At 39.0% G+C, this 6,000-nt stretch overlaps 1 protein-coding gene across 3 annotated transcripts in view; it reads right to left on the bottom strand.

Moving 5' to 3' along the window:
• Positions 1-433, bottom strand: part of gria4a (glutamate receptor, ionotropic, AMPA 4a) — a 66,400-nt gene extending 65,967 nt beyond the window's left edge. For all 3 annotated transcript variants that reach the window (XR_008907463.1, XM_056756439.1, XM_056756438.1), the window contains exon 1: positions 326-433. The gene's annotated coding sequence lies outside the window, so the exon portion shown is untranslated. The remainder of the gene's footprint in view (positions 1-325) is intronic.
• Positions 434-6,000: the final 5,567 nt, after the last annotated feature.

A 6,000-nucleotide genomic window follows, 5' to 3' on the forward strand; every position in this document is an offset into this window, starting at 1 on the left:
ACAAGGGTAGGAATGCAATGTAAGTCCGCCTTAGCAACAGCATAGCAACGCCCTGAAAATTGGCTACTCTCAGTGGTAAATATACTGATAGGCTACTGCAGAAATGTAGAAAGTTTTTCCGCTTATCTCTATTAATAACATTGTTTACATACTTATTTTTAAGTATAAATATTTAGGCTAATAGCCGCCACGCATAGATTAAACGCGAGGTGCGTGTGTCTAACACGCGCAATCCAGTGTCATGACCGTTGAGTAAAATAAATACATTTGAACCTGTACATTTTTGACAAAATATAGTAACCTTGGGACAACCAGCCCGGCTCACCTATAAATATGATCATTTCAACAAACGAGATGCTGTTTTATTGATTTTAGGCTCGTTCCTGTGACTCCTAACTGCGCGGGACAGCGGGGTCTCCGCGGGACACGGATCGCGCGCACGTTGTGTCTTATTGGCCATTCGTGATCATTACGTCCTCTGGCGCTGACAGACGGATCCCGATGCCTCCATCGGTTTCTTTAAAGACATAAACCGCGCGTGGCTGATGTTAGAACATGGCGAGTGCCTTACTTCATCTCATGTGTCGCTGTCCGTGGTGCTGAATGTTGACCAAACAACTTTAACGCAACTCTGTAACACCTGTTTTTTACCAAATTGATACAGAAACATTTTAAAGACAAACTCTGTTTTCTAATTATGCTATATTTTATCCACATCAATTTAATATTCTCCTCAACTTCAAGAGCAAAGAGATCAGCTCACGTAAAAATAGATAACATATTCTGTAATTATTTACTGGTCTGTTGTCATTCCAAACCTGTCAAACTTCTTCCAACTGTTCTGGTCAATTAAAGTATATGGGAACTAACAGTCCAAAATAACAAAAAAGCATCATATACAGTAATCTTGCATAAAAGCATCTGCCAAATGCTTAAATATAAAGCAGTCAATGTGTCTCACACAATGTATCCCAAATATTTTGAAGTCAAATGATAACTTTGTTTCACAGACAAACATTAATAATTAAAATGTAACTCTATGGTGTAACATTCAGTATAAGTGAAACCTCATGCCAGGTTTGACATCATCAAAGGATCATGGACCTTGTTAAAAATAAACTTCAATCTCTCTTTCTCTCTCAGAAAGGAAATGCAGTGTGACAGTCATTACACATGGTCATAAATCAGTATAGTCATCACACTGAGAGTAAAGTAGTAAGTCTTATTGTAAGATATATTAAAGGCCACGTCTTTTCCATGTTTTCAAAGCTTTGATTGTGTTTTTTGGGTGTTTAACAATCGATGATCATCTTTTTAATTTTTCACATATTTCGAGTCTATCGTCCACCACTGTCTCTCTTCTCACGAAATGGCTGGATTTCTTCTGGTTTCTTCATAGTCCCGCCTTCCGAAAGGCTCTGATTGGTAAAGCTGACCAGGTCTGTTGTGATTGGTTCCCCGCCTAGAGTGTGTGTGTGGTGTGTGTCAGAAGATCTCTATCTCAATGCATGGGAATTCATAAGCTTTGGCTTTTAACAATATACAGTAACAATGGCGTCAAATTCACTTCATCATTTAAAAAACATGCGGATCGATCAAAGTGTAACGGAGGTCTGCTAGTGCATACGCCAATCTTTTTTAGAGATCTTCTCTGAGGAAGGTCTCGCCCCTTTTATGGCGTATTCCTTTGGGCCGAGGTTATTAAAAGCACTCAGAATACTGACATCATGTACCCGGGACGTAGAGGGCTCAAGTAAATTCCAGCCTTTCTCTGAAGTTCTTGAAAAGTGAATTCTGTTAAAGACAATATTTCGCTTTGCACTGAACTTTGTTTTAAATTATTGATAATAGCAATATTACACACTGCCTAAAATTTGAAAAATGCGATTGCGGGGAATCGCAGCTTTAAGATAACTCTGTATGAGATACCGTAATAATGACTCTCTCTGTGAAGTACTGTCAGGGCTTTACTTTGATGATTCTATATTGTGGTATTGTGGTAATGATACTCTCTTCCCCAATGACTAATAGCCCTTTCGAGATGTTTTTGAAGTAGGCTACTGCATGATTACTTCTTTCTAGGAGGTCATTAAGAAATGGATGTATTTACAATCTTTTCTGCTCTCTTCCCATCTGTCCGTCGGTGTGTCTCTCCGCCGTACCTCAACTTCTCCTCTCACACTTTAAAATCAGAGCTGAAAATGTGATGGTAAATGGAGCGGTTGGGTCTCGCTGCCAGAGAACAGAGGATTCAATGTATTGATTAGATCAAAGGGAACAAGTGCAGTTGGTTTGGTCTCACACATTTTTATGAGAAGCAGACACAAAAGAAGGTCCATCATGTTGCTTACTTTCCCGCAGAAAATGTTATTGCTCTTTCACAGACCTCTGAGTTATGTTTTCAATAAAACAATCTCTAAGACGTTCTCCTAAAATTGCTTGCCAGGCATATAAAAAGACACCGATAATAGACTGTAGCTCATCATTTGGTCTTTTAGTAAAAAAACTCGATGAGTCAATTTTAAGATTTCAGTTTTTTTGCTGATTATGGTATCTGGGATGATACACATGTGGGGGTATTTTTACAGAAACAAATATCTGAAAGGAAAACAATCGAGATATTCAGTCTGATCTTTCGGTCATATGGGTTGTACTCTAACACACATGAACTGGTTTGAAGTCAGTTCTTTTTGTGTGTGTGTTTAGTTCATGATCTTAGTTCACAGGTTGCTGAAAGGCTAGAATGCAGCATCTGGACGCTCATCTGCTTCCTAATGACATGCTAATGACGGTACCGTGCCGATGTCTGCGGACACAAGTTTTTGTGTGGATATATCAATAAACCCTGAAGGGTTGAGGCTCTCCACAGCTGTGCTCATAACTGTAAAGCTTTAAGTTCTTGAGTTCTCAGATGATTCTGGTTCAAGGGTCCTGAGTGTGTCACTTATTTTGGTGGAATTTTTGTCGTCGATCTCTTGTCTTTTTTTCACAGAAATGTTAGAACTTTCTTCTTGAACATTTTTAAGAATGTCGGACATCTGAATTGGAAACAGAAATCTATAACTTGCAGAGATGTGTGTGTCAGACTTTGTTAGGTGTATTATTTGCGACGTCATATGACTCAAGCATTGTAATGCCAAGTGAGATAATAATAATGATAAATGTTCACTTTTTACAAGAAAATGTTTAGAAAAGCTTGTGAGTATGAAAACACACCTGCAGAGCTGACAGCGGCATTGTATTGTTACTTTATAAATCAAATACATTAAAAGGTTTTATAGCCAGAAGTGAGAGACATTAACTACGCCATATTCGACATTGGATGAAACGCAGTAGTTGGCGCACCTCCATGCAGACACTCGCATACACGCGACGATGCCGCAGACAGGACCGACTCTGGCATGTCCGACGTGGCTGTGTAAAACTGTCGTCTGAGTGTGCAGGTGCTCATGAATATTCATGTAACAGAGAGAATGCCCCACTGTCTTACCAGTCTCCATTAGCATGTGTGTGGAGACGTTATAGTAGTTTCTTAAAAACAAACCTCATTAATCATTGCGATAAATTATGAAATGTTTTGATAATCTTGTTAAAAAACTGGGGCGCCACAAATAAACTGTAAAATAAAAGCTTTCCATATAAAATTAAATATCACCCGTTTTCATGTAAATTCCCTGTCTGTTTCTGTAATTTGCGTTTTTTGAGTGTATTTCAAAAATACATTAACAATCTGCAAAAAAAACAGTAAAATTCAGTTTTACATGTCACAAAACTGTCACAGTGTAGATCTACATTTGTGTATGTTTGAATAGGAATAGTAACAGGAGCAACATCTTAAATATGAACTGTTTTACTTTTTTACAGCTTTGAAGATTGAAAGTCAAACCTTTAGGGATTTCTTCAGTACACAGTCCCATAGCAAGAGTTTCATAATGACAACAAGCTTTATGTTTCTGGTGTTGTCTAATTCCAGATATTCAGAAATGTATATGTGCTAGAATCGCAAGTCATGTTTAAATACAAGTACTAATGAGACAGCTTTGGGATTACAGAATACGGAGCTGCTTTCCTAGAAGACAGAAAGAGAAAACTTAATGAGTGAAATCTGTGTTCCGTAATTACAGCTGGTTCCCCAAAGACACCGAACGGAATGAGAGAGAACATATGCTAACAGAATCCGGGTTTCTCTTAAGACAACTAAACAACACGGTCAGCAAAATCAGAGCCAAAAAATTCAGATGTGTGTGTTTTGTTTGTTAAAAAAGTGAAAGTTTAGAGACTTAGTGCGGCAATGAACTATATGTGGATTGTGTCGCCTACATTCGAATGTTTTAACAAGTAAATACGTTGTTTCCAGCCCTAATATGGATGAAGAATGTTTGTTGAAAACGTGACCTCTGGGTTTTCTGTTGTGTGTGTCTTGCTTTAATGTTTGGTCCTCCATACATGTGAATAGCTGTGATAGTATAATGCTGAGAGTGCAGGAATGAAGAATTGTATGGTAATGAATTAGCTGGATGTCAAAGCTTACGTGCTAATGCAAACGGTACATCATAAAGAGATCTTTCATTGATGTGATGGGGTGTAATTCACTCTGATGGAGCAGTAAGGTGCACACACGCTGAAGTTTAAACAAGATCAGGGTGTAATGAGAACATACGGATTTCACGACGAAAAAGCATCCTTTGTGCAACCAGGCGTTGATGTGCACCTTGACATTGATGTGTTTACCAGTAACAACATGGTCTGTTGTGCTTTGTTACTCATTTCAATCAAAGGTTTTTTGGTGTGTCAGTGAACCGAGGGAATGTAGCATGAGGGCTGTACGCAAGGATTCATCTCTTCCGTTTCTGACTGAACGTGCCGAACGCCCCCTCGCCGCTCGGTTTTAAGTATGCATGATGAAGCCATAAGCGTGCAGAAGAAGAAGATGTGATGAAGAGCGGATGAATAATTGATTGGCGTTTGGCAGCCCGAGGCTCAGGCATGCTGTGCTATTCTGCAGTGCATCGTGGGTAAACTCCCTGCATGCTGGATTATGGGTTCTCCATGACAACCACGTGAAGTTCCCACAACAAGCAAAACCAAACCATGTGTTTCCGGGTATGAGATGCATTCCCATGGTCTGGAGCGGCAGTCAGGCGCTCGGGATGAATGCTAGAGAATGCATGACTCTTATTACTTATTTTATGGACTTCAGATGTGATTCATAAATGAAAACGCTCCAGTTTCACAGGAGATTTCAGAAGAGTGTGCTGGAAGCATGATAACGCACACACAAACACACTGAAGCTGTTTCTGTGGGATTAGTAATATATCTGGAGGTGTTTTAAAAAGCTCTGATATCTGTGAAGTTAAGAGTGAACAGAAATCCTGCCTTTAGTGTACATGCTAGATCTTGCTCTCTTTTTAAAAATTATTATAATGATTTTTGTGGTGCAGTCCAAGTAGTATCAATCGAACTGCAGTTACCAACACAATAAAATAATAAACAAAATAACAATAAAAACGAGTATCTGTTCTCTTAAATTATTTATATTTATAATTTTTACTTATTCATAATAATAAATGATTAACAATATTTTTAATAATTGTAGTATCTAGGGCTTGCAGAGGAGAAGGGAACCAACCGTTTTGATTGAAGAAATGCACAAACCCCCAGAAAACCCGAGCAACACCTTGAGATTTCCTAAATATCTTAGAAGCAGCACAGCTTAAAGGTGTTTCCCTCATGAAACCTGACCAACACCCACACACAGACAGAGTTCATATAATGAGGATGATCACAGCTGCTTTTAATGGCTTATTTTCCTTTGCACTGCATGAAAATGTCAAGTGCCAATCAGACGACTGGCTACACCCAGAGTGTGAGTGTGTGTGTGTGTGTGTGTCTGTCTGCGTGCGTGCGTGCGTGCATGTGTGTGTGCGTTTGTGTGTGTGTGCAAACTTCCCTACAAGTCCTTCCTAAAACCTTCCACTTAACAAATCCCGTTAAATCCT

This window comes from Triplophysa dalaica, chromosome 9, assembly GCF_015846415.1.
Source record: "Triplophysa dalaica isolate WHDGS20190420 chromosome 9, ASM1584641v1, whole genome shotgun sequence".
Taxonomy (NCBI): domain Eukaryota; kingdom Metazoa; phylum Chordata; class Actinopteri; order Cypriniformes; family Nemacheilidae; genus Triplophysa; species Triplophysa dalaica.